Here is a 14,596-nt window from a genome sequence, read left to right as displayed (position 1 = left end):
ATAGCTCTTTTCTCCTGGTGGACTCAAAGCGCCAGAGCTGCAGCCACTAGGGGGCGTTCTATAGGCAGTAGCAGTGTTAGGGAGACTTGCCTAAGGTCTCCTACTGAATAGGTGCTGGCTTACTGAACAGGCAGAGCCGAGATTCGAACCCTGGTCTCCTGTGTCAGAGGCAGAGCCCTTAACCATTACACTATCCAGCCACTCTATTGTAGGGTCATGGAGGGTGAAGTCCAGGGTCAGGGCCGGAGCTACCTGTCAAGATTCCAATGCATTAGTATGCAATGCAAGGGAATCGCAAGGAAGATTGTTTTGTCACTATGCAAGAAACACTGAGACTAAAATTAAAAGAAATAAATATAAAGATCTATTGCAAACAGACTCAAGAGATAAACAGCATAAATGTTGTACATTAACCTCTTCGGGACCGGCCGCCTAACCCCCCCTTAAGGACGAGGGCATTTTGCGGTGGAGGGGGTGCGCGCGTTTGGGGGGGGGGGGTCGGGCGGCCGCATCCCGTCTGTGGCTAGCTGGGCATGGTGTCCCCCATGGAGGCAGGTGTCCCCCCTGTAGCTGGACGCCATCACTCACCTTCCAGGCTCCAGCGATGAGCCTCAGTAGCCACCGCTTCTCCAGCCGGCATCTACGCTCCAAATGACGCTCAGGTCGGGTTGCGGCTTGATGACATCATCAAGCCGGGACCCGGCGCTGACGTCAGATGGAGCAGAGATGCCGCCAGAGCAGAGGGGGGCGCCGATCGTCGCTGGAACAGCAGGGAGGTGAGTGGATCCTCTTCTTTTCCCCGCTGCCGCTGTCAAAGTGATCACTACAATCCGACGGCGATCGTAGTGATCACGTGATCAGCAGCCATAGGCGATGGCTGCTGATCACTGAGGGGAGATGCCAGCTGTCATATGACAGCTTAATCTCCCCACTCGGGTGCGCACGATCGCGTCAGGAGCGGTTCTTTAGCGCGGACGTTGAATCAACGTCCGGTCAGAACGGTACCACCCCCTGCCGGACGTTGATTCAACCTGCGGCGGTCCCCAATAGGTTAAAGCTCATGTACAGAGTTATGCAAATAAACTATCAAACAGAATACATAAACAATTGGCATTAAGTTTATGCATAGAATCATACAATCAGAACGCATAAACAATTGGCATTAAGTTTATGCATAGAAGTCATGCAATAGTCAGGCAATCAGTATAAGCAATAGTGCAACTGGAAACAAAACTAACACAGTAGCAGAAGACTATCAGGGATTGCATGTGCTATGAAACCCCTGCATATAGGAGAATACGCAAGGGAATCCTGAGCATAACAATAGCACACTGAACCCCGAACCTGACTAATATATACACATAGGAATTATATACAACATATACAAAGGCAGGACAACAGAATTATAATCGTCAGGCAACGGAACATCATATATGCAGAGTCAAACCAGAGAAACAAACAAGATACAATCGCTTAGGCAAAGGGTTAGTCTAAATACAGCAAACAGGTCAAACACGGTAAGAGCAAGATACAAGGCTGAGCAAAACAGGAAGGCTAGGACTCAGGATCAGGAACTGACATTGATGAGCTAGCACAGAGTGGCCTGTTAAAGCAGCTTATATTGGGCTTGATTCACATAGCGGTGCTAACTGTTAGCACGCCTGTGAAAACCCCCTTAGCACGTCTAAACAAGCTTTTCGCGCGCAAAACTTTATGTGCGAAGTGCCCATTAAAGCCTTTGCGCGCGGTACTTAGGGCACGATCTGATTGAGAAAACCAGTGCTAACCTACCTAGCACCCTGGTTAGCGCGCCTAAAGACTTTAGACGTGCTAAGTAGGCTAGCACCGCATAGTGAATCAAGCCCATTGTGTGCAAGAAGGTCAGATGACAAAGTCCAGGTGATCACAGACCTGCCCTCCTTAAATCTGCAATAACAGTTCCTGTGAGTGAGACCTCTGCTGGTGGTAGAGAATACTTCAAGCTGCTGCAAACACTGAGGACACAGAGGACATCTGCTGGCAAAATGGAGGAAGTTCATTAATAGTTCATTTGCCAGCAGATGCATTTTGTGACACTACCATAGGAAAAATGGGCACTTTCCCCAGAGCCTGTAGGGGCCCCCAAGTTGTCCCTCCCCCATCTTAACTGTTGCTCCCCAGGGACTCTGCAGAGTCTGTTAAGTTGGGAGGTGATTGGGGGAGGGTCAGCAGCCAGCTCAGGGGCCCAGGAGGGAAATTTGGCTGCAACAAAGGGCCTCTAATGACGCTTTTTAGTTAGGGGTGTCTGTTGGGGGGTCCCCAGGCTAATTTTGCCCTAGGGTCCAATTGTTACTTGAACCGGCCCTGTCTAGGGTGCCAGGACATTGTGCCTATAGGCTCCTGAGATGTAAATCCGGGCCAGGGGGCAGATATTGGGGGCAGTGTGACTAGAGAGGCAGATGTGGGGGCTGGGGGCCCAGTATTCTGCCTAGGTTGCCTGGTGGAGGTTGCTGCCCTGGATTTTTCGCAAAGTATAGAGATAGGGCCACAGCCAGACAACCTTTTTGGTCAACGTCTTCCATTTTTTGTGCCAGTACCATTCTTCTTCACAATGAGTCATCGCTATCCTAAACCATCATTGGTATTTACTTACTAATGCGTATCCTCCTCATATTGAGGAATTTCTTGCCCCTCCTTTGCTGGCATTCAGATGGAACCCAGCTATTGGTAGCAGGCTGGTGAGGGCTGCTGTTATAATGCCCCCTGCTGGTATGGTTCCCACATTCTCAGGAGAACCACAAGTGACAATTCTAGAGATAAGCAAATGGCAAATTCAACAGTTTTTACCATGTCAGACTACCTGCGATATTTACATTATTCCTTGTTCCTGTGGCCTCCTTTATGTGGGTCAGACCATGCAGAGAGAGAAGGTGGCCATACACCATACAATTTTTTAAATATCTGTTCAATTCAAGAACAGCAATCAATTTTTCTGACTGATTGTAGCAATTCAAAAATCTGACCAATGTACCCACACACCTATGTTCAATTTTTCCTCAATCATGAGTAAAATAATTGAAAGCTCAGAAAAATTGATTGGAAGTGGAACTCTACATCAAGTAACTGACAATCCATCACACACCATACAATTCTTGATAAAGTTGGTATTAAATTTCCAACATGTCCAATCTTCAAAAATCTCTCGAAAACAAAGAAAAGCTCTCGATTTTCCGGGAAAATTGGTGAAAAAATAGATCTTTTAATTGTATGGTGTGTGGCCACCTTTAGGAAGAGGATTTCTCAGATCAGGACGACTGTTAGATCTGATTGGATGGATTTACCGATCCCTCACCATGGTAGAAAGGTTGGTTATGGTCGTGGTGATCTTGCGGTGATCGCTCATATTCCGAGGTTACACACCGGTGGTGATCTTGCAATGATCGCTCATATTCCGAGGTTACACACCGGTGGTGATCTTGCTGTGATCGCTCATATTCCGAGGTTACACACCGGTGGTGATCTTGCGGTGATCGCTCATATTCCGAGGTTACACACCGGTGGTGATCTTGCTGTGATCGCTCATATTCCGAGGTTACACACCGGTGGTGATCTTGCTGTGATCGCTCATATTCCGAGGTTACACACCGGTGGTGATCTTGCGGTGATCGCTCATATTCCGAGGTTACACACAGGTGGTGATCTTGCTGTGATCGCTCATATTCCGAGGTTACACACCGGTAGTGATCTTGCTGTGATCGCTCATATTCCGAGGTTACACACCGGTAGTGATCTTGCTGTGATCGCTCATATTCCGAGGTTACACACCGGTGGTGATCTTGCTGTGATCGCTCATATTCCGAGGTTACACACCTGTGGTGATCTTGCTGTGATCGCTCATATTCCGAGGTTACACACCGTTGGTGATCTTGCTGTGATCGCTCATATTCCGAGGTTACACACCGGTGGTGATCTTGCGGTGATCGCTCATATTCCGAGGTTACACACCTGTGGTGATCTTGCGGTGATCGCTCATATTCCGAGGTTACACACCGGTGGTGATCGCTCATATTCCGAGGTTACACACCGGTGGTGATCTTGCTGTGATCGCTCATATTCCGATGTTACACACCGGTGGTGATCTTGCTGTGATCGCTCATATTCCGAGGTTACACACCGGTGGTGATCTTGCTGTGATCGCTCATATTCCGAGGTTACACACCGGTAGTGATCTTGCTGTGAACGCTCATATTCCGAGGTTACACACCGGTGGTGATCTTGCGGTGATCGCTCATATTCCGAGGTTACACACCGGTGGTGATCTTGCTGTGATCGCTCATATTCCGAGGTTACACACCGGTGGTGATCTTGCTGTGATCGCTCATATTCCGAGGTTACACACCGGTGGTGATCTTGCTGTGATCGCTCATATTCCGAGGTTACACACCGGTGGTGATCTTGCGGTGATCGCTCATATTCCGAGGTTACACACCGGTGGTGATCTTGCTGTGATCGCTCATATTCCGAGGTTACACACCGGTGGTGATCTTGCTGTGATCGCTCATATTCCGAGGTTACACACAGGTGGTGATCTTGCGGTGATCGCTCATATTCCGAGGTTACACACAGGTGGTGATCTTGCGGTGATCGCTCATATTCCAAGGTTACACACCGGTGGTGATCTTGCTGTGATCGCTCATATTCCGAGGTTACACACCGGTGGTGATCTTGCGGTGATCGCTCATATTCCGAGGTTACACACCGGTGGTGATCTTGCGGTGATCGCTCATATTCCGAGGCTACACACCGGTGGTGATCTTGCGGTGATCGCTCATATTCCGAGGTTACACACCGGTGGTGATCTTGCGGTGATCGCTCATATTCCGAGGTTACACACCGGTGGTGATCTTGCTGTGATCATTCATATTCTGAGGTTACACACCGGTGGTGATCTTGCTGTGATCGCTCATATTCCGAGGTTACACACCGTTGGTGATCTTGCGGTGATCGCTCATATTCCGAGGTTACACACCGGTGGTGATGTTGCTGTGATCGCTCATATTCCGAGGTTACACACCGGTGGTGATCTTGCGGTGATCGCTCATATTCCGAGGTTACACACCGGTGGTGATCTTGCGCTGATCGCTCATATTCCGAGGTTACACACCGGTGGCGATCTTGCGGTGATCGCTCATATTCCGAGGTTACACACCGGTGGCGATCTTGCTGTGATCGCTCATATTCCGAGGTTACACACCGGTGGCGATCTTGCTGTGATCGCTCATATTCCGAGGTTACACACCGGTGGTGATCTTGCTGTGATCGCTCATATTCCGAGGTTACACACCGGTGGTGATCTTGCTGTGATCGCTCATATTCCGAGGTTACACACCGGTGGTGATCTTGCTGTGATCGCTCATATTCCGAGGTTACACACCGGTGGTGATCTTGCTGTGATCGCTCATATTCCGAGGTTACACACAGGTGGTGATCTTGCGGTGATCGCTCATATTCCGAGGTTACACACAGGTGGTGATCTTGCGGTGATCGCTCATATTCCGAGGTTACACACCGGTGGTGATCTTGCTGTGATCGGTCATATTCCGAGGTTACACACCGGTGGTGATCTTGCGGTGATCGCTCATATTCCGAGGTTACACACCGGTGGTGATCTTGCGGTGATCGCTCATATTCCGAGGTTACACACCGGTGGTGATCTTGCGGTGATCGCTCATATTCTGAGGTTACACACCGGTGGTGATCTTGTGGTGATCGCTCATATTCCGAGGTTACACACCGGTGGTGATCTTGCTGTGATCGTTCATATTCTGAGGTTACACACCGGTGGTGATCTTGCTGTGATCGCTCATATTCCGAGGTTACACACCGTTGGTGATCTTGCGGTGATCGCTCATATTCCGAGGTTACACACCGGTGGTGATGTTGCTGTGATCGCTCATATTCCGAGGTTACACACCGGTGGTGATCTTGCTGTGATCGCTCATATTCCGAGGTTACACACCGGTGGTGATCTTGCGCTGATCGCTCATATTCCGAGGTTACACACTGGTGGCGATCTTGCGGTGATCGCTCATATTCCGAGGTTACACACCGGTGGCGTTCTTGCTGTGATTGCTCATATTCCGAGGTTACACACTGGTGGCGATCTTGCTGTGATCGCTCATATTCCGAGGTTACACACCGGTAGTGATCTTGCGGTGATCGCTCATATTGCGAGGTCACACACAGGTGGTGATCTTGCGGTGATCGCTCATATTCCGAGGTCACACACCGGTGGTGATCTTGCTGTGATCGCTCATATTCCGAGGTCACACACCGGTGGTGATCTTGCTGTGATCGCTCATATTCCGAGGTTACACACCGGTGGTGATCTTGCGGTGATCGCTCATATTCCGAGGTTACACACCGGTGGTGATCTTGCTGTGATCGCTCATATTCCGAGGTTACACACCGGTGGTGATCTTGCTGTGATCGCTCATATTCCGAGGTTACACACAGGTGGTGATCTTGCGGTGATCGCTCATATTCCGAGGTTACACACAGGTGGTGATCTTGCGGTGATCGCTCATATTCCGAGGTTACACACCGGTGGTGATCTTGCTGTGATCGCTCATATTCCGAGGTTACACACCGGTGGTGATCTTGCGGTGATCGCTCATATTCCGAGGTTACACACCGGTGGTGATCTTGCTGTGATCGCTCATATTCCGAGGTTACACACCGGTGGTGATCTTGCTGTGATCGCTCATATTCCGAGGTTACACAGCGGTGGTGATCTTGCTGTGATCGCTCATATTCCGAGGTTACACACCGGTGGTGATCTTGCGGTGATCGCTCATATTCCGAGGTTACACACCGGTGGTGATCTTGCTGTGATCGCTCATATTCCGAGGTTACACACCGGTGGTGATCTTGCTGTGATCGCTCATATTCCGAGGTTACACACCGGTGGTGATCTTGCGGTGATCGCTCATATTCCGAGGTTACACACCGGTGGTGATCTTGCTGTGATCGCTCATATTCCGAGGTTACACACCGGTGGTGATCTTGCGGTGATCGCTCATATTCCGAGGTTACACACCGGTGGTGATCTTGCTGTGATCGCTCGTATTCCGAGGTTACACACCGGTAGTGATCTTGCTGTTATCGCTCAAATTCCGAGGTTACACACCAGTGGTGATCTTGCGGTGATCGCTCGTATTCCTAGGTTACACACCGGTGGTGATCTTGCGGTGATCGCTCGTATTCCGAGGTTACACACCGGTGGTGATCTTGCTGTGATCGCTCATATTCCGAGGTTACACACCGGTGGTGATCTTCCTGTGATCGCTCATATTCCGAGGTTACACACCGGTGGTGATCTTGCGGTGATCGCTCGTATTCCGAGGTTACACACAGGTGGTGATCTTGCTGTGATCGCTCGTATTCCGAGGTTAGACACCGGTGGTGATCTTGCTGTGATTGCTCGTATTCCGAGGTTACACACCGGTGGTGATCTTGCGGTGATCGCTCGTATTCCGAGGTTACACACCGGTAGTGATCTTGCTGTGATCGCTCATATTCCGAGGTTACACACAGGTGGTGATCTTGAGGTGATCGCTCATATTCCGAGGTTACACACCGGTGGTGATCTTGCTCTGATCGCTCATATTCCCAGGTTACACACCGGTGGTGATCTTGCTGTGATCGCTCATATTCCGAGGTTACACACCGGTAGTGATCTTGCGGTGATCGCTCATATTCCGAGGTCACACACAAGTGGTGATTTTGCGGTGATCGCTCATATTCCGAGGTTACACACCGGTAGTGATCTTGCTGTGATTGCTCATATTCCGAGGTTACACACCGGTGGTGATCTTGCTGTGATCGCTCATATTCCGAGGTTACACACCGGTGGTGATCTTGCGGTGATCGCTCATATTCCGAGGCTACACACCGGTGGTGATCTTGCGGTGATCGCTCATATTCCGAGGTTACACACCGGTGGTGATCTTGCGGTGATCGCTCATATTCCGAGGTTACACACCGGTGGTGATCTTGCTGTGATCATTCATATTCTGAGGTTACACACCGGTGGTGATCTTGCTGTGATCGCTCATATTCCGAGGTTACACACCGTTGGTGATCTTGCGGTGATCGCTCATATTCCGAGGTTACACACCGGTGGTGATGTTGCTGTGATCGCTCATATTCCGAGGTTACACACCGGTGGTGATCTTGCGGTGATCGCTCATATTCCGAGGTTACACACCGGTGGTGATCTTGCGCTGATCGCTCATATTCCGAGGTTACACACCGGTGGCGATCTTGCGGTGATCGCTCATATTCCGAGGTTACACACCGGTGGCGATCTTGCGGTGATCGCTCATATTCCGAGGTTACACACCGGTGGCGATCTTGCTGTGATCGCTCATATTCCGAGGTTTCACACCGGTGGCGATCTTGCTGTGATCGCTCATATTCCGAGGTTACACACCGGTGGTGATCTTGCTGTGATCGCTCATATTCCGAGGTTACACACCGGTGGTGATCTTGCTGTGATCGCTCATATTCCGAGGTTACACACCGGTGGTGATCTTGCTGTGATCGCTCATATTCCGAGGTTACACACAGGTGGTGATCTTGCGGTGATCGCTCATATTCCGAGGTTACACACAGGTGGTGATCTTGCGGTGATCGCTCATATTCCGAGGTTACACACCGGTGGTGATCTTGCTGTGATCGGTCATATTCTGAGGTTACACACCGGTGGTGATCTTGCGGTGATCGCTCATATTCCGAGGTTACACACCGGTGGTGATCTTGCGGTGATCGCTCATATTCCGAGGTTACACACCGGTGGTGATCTTGCGGTGATCGCTCATATTCCGAGGTTACACACCGGTGGTGATCTTGCGGTGATCGCTCATATTCCGAGGTTACACACCGGTGGTGATCTTGCTGTGATCGTTCATATTCTGAGGTTACACACCGGTGGTGATCTTGCTGTGATCGCTCATATTCCGAGGTTACACACCATTGGTGATCTTGCGGTGATCGCTCATATTCCGAGGTTACACACCGGTGGTGATGTTGCTGTGATCGCTCATATTCCGAGGTTACACACCGGTGGTGATCTTGCGGTGATCGCTCATATTCCGAGGTTACACACCGGTGGTGATCTTGCGCTGATCGCTCATATTCCGAGGTTACACACTGGTGGCGATCTTGCGGTGATCGCTCATATTCCGAGGTTACACACCGGTGGCGATCTTGCTGTGATCGCTCATATTCCGAGGTTACACACCGGTGGCAATCTTGCTGTGATCGCTCATATTCCGAGGTTACACACCGGTAGTGATCTTGCGGTGATCGCTCATATTGCGAGGTCACACACAGGTGGTGATCTTGCGGTGATCGCTCATATTCCGAGGTCACACACCGGTGGTGATCTTGCTGTGATCGCTCATATTCCGAGGTCACACACCGGTGGTGATCTTGCTGTGATCGCTCATATTCCGAGGTTACACACCGGTGGTGATCTTGCGGTGATCGCTCATATTCCGAGGTTACACACCGGTGGTGATCTTGCTGTGATCGCTCATATTCCGAGGTTACACACCGGTGGTGATCTTGCTGTGATCGCTCATATTCCGAGGTTACACACCGGTGGTGGTCTTGCGGTGATCGCTCATATTCCGAGGTTACACACCGGTGGTGATCTTGCTGTGATCGCTCATATTCCGAGGTTACACACCGGTGGTGATCTTGCGGAGATCGCTCATATTCCGAGGTTACACACCGGTGGTGATCTTGCTGTGATCGCTCGTATTCCGAGGTTACACACCGGTAGTGATCTTGCTGTTATCGCTCAAATTCCGAGGTTACACACCGGTGGTGATCTTGCGGTGATCGCTCGTATTCCTAGGTTACACACCGGTGGTGATCTTGCGGTGATCGCTCGTATTCCGAGGTTACACACCGGTGGTGATCTTGCTGTGATCGCTCATATTCCGAGGTTACACACCGGTGGTGATCTTCCTGTGATCGCTCATATTCCGAGGTTACACACCGGTGGTGATCTTGCGGTGATCGCTCGTATTCCGAGGTTACACACAGGTGGTGATCTTGCTGTGATCGCTCGTATTCCGAGGTTAGACACCGGTGGTGATCTTGCTGTGATTGCTCGTATTCCGAGGTTACACACCGGTGGTGATCTTGCGGTGATCGCTCGTATTCCGAGGTTACACACCGGTAGTGATCTTGCTGTGATCGCTCATATTCCGAGGTTACACACAGGTGGTGATCTTGCGGTGATCGCTCATATTCCGAGGTTACACACCGGTGGTGATCTTGCTCTGATCGCTCATATTCCCAGGTTACACACCGGTGGTGATCTTGCTGTGATCGCTCATATTCCGAGGTTACACACCGGTAGTGATCTTGCGGTGATCGCTCATATTCCGAGGTCACACACAAGTGGTGATTTTGCGGTGATCGCTCATATTCCGAGGTTACACACCGGTAGTGATCTTGCTGTGATTGCTCATATTCCGAGGTTACACACCGGTGGTGATCTTGCTGTGATCGCTCATATTCCGAGGTTACACACCGGTGGTGATCTTGCGGTGATCGCTCATATTCCGAGGTTACACACCGGTGGTGATCTTGCTGTGATCGCTCATATTCCGAGGTTACACACCGGTAGTGATCTTGCTGTGAACGCTCATATTCCGAGGTTACACACCGGTGGTGATCTTGCGGTGATCGCTCATATTCCGAGGTTACACACCGGTGGTGATCTTGCTGTGATCGCTCATATTCCGAGGTTACACACCGGTGGTGATCTTGCTGTGATCGCTCATATTCCGAGGTTACACACCGGTGGTGATCTTGCGGTGATCGCTCGTATTCCGAGGTTACACACAGGTGGTGATCTTGCTGTGATCGCTCGTATTCCGAGGTTGGACACCGGTGGTGATCTTGCTGTGATTGCTCGTATTCCGAGGTTACACACCGGTGGTGATCTTGCGGTGATCGCTCGTATTCCGAGGTTACACACCGGTAGTGATCTTGCTGTGATCGCTCATATTCCGAGGTTACACACAGGTGGTGATCTTGCGGTGATCGCTCATATTCCGAGGTTACACACCGGTGGTGATCTTGCTCTGATCGCTCATATTCCCAGGTTACACACCGGTGGTGATCTTGCTGTGATCGCTCATATTCCGAGGTTACACACCGGTAGTGATCTTGCGGTGATCGCTCATATTCCGAGGTCACACACAAGTGGTGATTTTGCGGTGATCGCTCATATTCCGAGGTTACACACCGGTAGTGATCTTGCTGTGATTGCTCATATTCCGAGGTTACACACCGGTGGTGATCTTGCTGTGATCGCTCATATTCCGAGGTTACACACCGGTGGTGATCTTGCGGTGATCGCTCATATTCCGAGGTTACACACCGGTGGTGATCTTGCTGTGATCGCTCATATTCCGAGGTTACACACCGGTAGTGATCTTGCTGTGAACGCTCATATTCCGAGGTTACACACCGGTGGTGATCTTGCGGTGATCGCTCATATTCCGAGGTTACACACCGGTGGTGATCTTGCTGTGATCGCTCATATTCCGAGGTTACACACCGGTGGTGATCTTGCTGTGATCGCTCATATTCCGAGGTTACACACCGGTGGTGATCTTGCTGTGATCGCTCATATTCCGAGGTTACACACCGGTGGTGATCTTGCGGTGATCGCTCATATTCCGAGGTTACACACCGGTGGTGATCTTGCTGTGATCGCTCATATTCCGAGGTTACACACCGGTGGTGATCTTGCGGTGATCGCTCATATTCCGAGGTTACACACCGGTGGTGATCTTGCGGTGATCGCTCATATTCCGAGGCTACACACCGGTGGTGATCTTGCGGTGATCGCTCATATTCCGAGGTTACACACCGGTGGTGATCTTGCGGTGATCGCTCATATTCCGAGGTTACACACCGGTGGTGATCTTGCTGTGATCATTCATATTCTGAGGTTACACACCGGTGGTGATCTTGCTGTGATCGCTCATATTCCGAGGTTACACACCGTTGGTGATCTTGCGGTGATCGCTCATATTCCGAGGTTACACACCGGTGGTGATGTTGCTGTGATCGCTCATATTCCGAGGTTACACACCGGTGGTGATCTTGCGGTGATCGCTCATATTCCGAGGTTACACACCGGTGGTGATCTTGCGCTGATCGCTCATATTCCGAGGTTACACACCGGTGGCGATCTTGCGGTGATCGCTCATATTCCGAGGTTACACACCGGTGGCGATCTTGCTGTGATCGCTCATATTCCGAGGTTACACACCGGTGGCGATCTTGCTGTGATCGCTCATATTCCGAGGTTACACACCGGTGGTGATCTTGCTGTGATCGCTCATATTCCGAGGTTACACACCGGTGGTGATCTTGCTGTGATCGCTCATATTCCGAGGTTACACACCGGTGGTGATCTTGCTGTGATCGCTCATATTCCGAGGTTACACACCGGTGGTGATCTTGCTGTGATCGCTCATATTCCGAGGTTACACACAGGTGGTGATCTTGCGGTGATCGCTCATATTCCGAGGTTACACACAGGTGGTGATCTTGCGGTGATCGCTCATATTCCGAGGTTACACACCGGTGGTGATCTTGCTGTGATCGGTCATATTCCGAGGTTACACACCGGTGGTGATCTTGCGGTGATCGCTCATATTCCGAGGTTACACACCGGTGGTGATCTTGCGGTGATCGCTCATATTCCGAGGTTACACACCGGTGGTGATCTTGCGGTGATCGCTCATATTCCGAGGTTACACACCGGTGGTGATCTTGCGGTGATCGCTCATATTCCGAGGTTACACACCGGTGGTGATCTTGCTGTGATCGTTCATATTCTGAGGTTACACACCGGTGGTGATCTTGCTGTGATCGCTCATATTCCGAGGTTACACACCGTTGGTGATCTTGCGGTGATCGCTCATATTCCGAGGTTACACACCGGTGGTGATGTTGCTGTGATCGCTCATATTCCGAGGTTACACACCGGTGGTGATCTTGCGGTGATCGCTCATATTCCGAGGTTACACACCGGTGGTGATCTTGCGCTGATCGCTCATATTCCGAGGTTACACACTGGTGGCGATCTTGCGGTGATCGCTCATATTCCGAGGTTACACACCGGTGGCGATCTTGCTGTGATTGCTCATATTCCGAGGTTACACACCGGTGGCGATCTTGCTGTGATCGCTCATATTCCGAGGTTACACACCGGTAGTGATCTTGCGGTGATCGCTCATATTTCGAGGTCACACACAGGTGGTGATCTTGCGGTGATCGCTCATATTCCGAGGTCACACACCGGTGGTGATCTTGCTGTGATCGCTCATATTCCGAGGTCACACACCGGTGGTGATCTTGCTGTGATCACTCATATTCCGAGGTTACACACCGGTGGTGATCTTGCGGTGATCGCTCATATTCCGAGGTTACACACCGGTGGTGATCTTGCTGTGATCGCTCATATTCCGAGGTTACACACCGGTGGTGATCTTGCTGTGATCGCTCATATTCCGAGGTTACACACAGGTGGTGATCTTGCGGTGATCGCTCATATTCCGAGGTTACACACAGGTGGTGATCTTGCGGTGATCGCTCATATTCCGAGGTTACACACCGGTGGTGATCTTGCTGTGATCGCTCATATTCCGAGGTTACACACCGGTGGTGATCTTGCGGTGATCGCTCATATTCCGAGGTTACACACCGGTGGTGATCTTGCTGTGATCGCTCATATTCCGAGGTTACACACCGGTGGTAATCTTGCTGTGATCGCTCATATTCCGAGGTTACACAGCGGTGGTGATCTTGCTGTGATCGCTCATATTCCGAGGTTACACACCGGTGGTGATCTTGCTGTGATCGCTCATATTCCGAGGTTACACACCGGTGGTGATCTTGCTGTGATCGCTCATATTCCGAGGTTACACACCGGTGGTGATCTTGCTGTGATCGCTCATATTCCGAGGTTACACACCGGTGGTGGTCTTGCGGTGATCGCTCATATTCCGAGGTTACACACCGGTGGTGATCTTGCTGTGATCGCTCATATTCCGAGGTTACACACCGGTGGTGATCTTGCGGTGATCGCTCATATTCCGAGGTTACACACCGGTGGTGATCTTGCTGTGATCGCTCGTATTCCGAGGTTACACACCGGTAGTGATCTTGCTGTTATCGCTCAAATTCCGAGGTTACACACCGGTGGTGATCTTGCGGTGATCGCTCGTATTCCTAGGTTACACACCGGTGGTGATCTTGCGGTGATCGCTCGTATTCCGAGGTTACACACCGGTGGTGATCTTGCTGTGATCGCTCATATTCCGAGGTTACACACCGGTGGTGATCTTCCTGTGATCGCTCATATTCCGAGGTTACACACCGGTGGTGATCTTGCGGTGATCGCTCGTATTCCGAGGTTACACACAGGTGGTGATCTTGCTGTGATCGCTCGTATTCCGAGGTTAGACACCGGTGGTGATCTTGCTGTGATTGCTCGTATTCCGAGGTTACACACCGG

Source organism: Hyperolius riggenbachi, chromosome 8 (genome assembly GCF_040937935.1).
Source record: "Hyperolius riggenbachi isolate aHypRig1 chromosome 8, aHypRig1.pri, whole genome shotgun sequence".
In the NCBI taxonomy this organism is placed as follows: domain Eukaryota; kingdom Metazoa; phylum Chordata; class Amphibia; order Anura; family Hyperoliidae; genus Hyperolius; species Hyperolius riggenbachi.
This window is presented reverse-complemented; position numbering follows the sequence as displayed.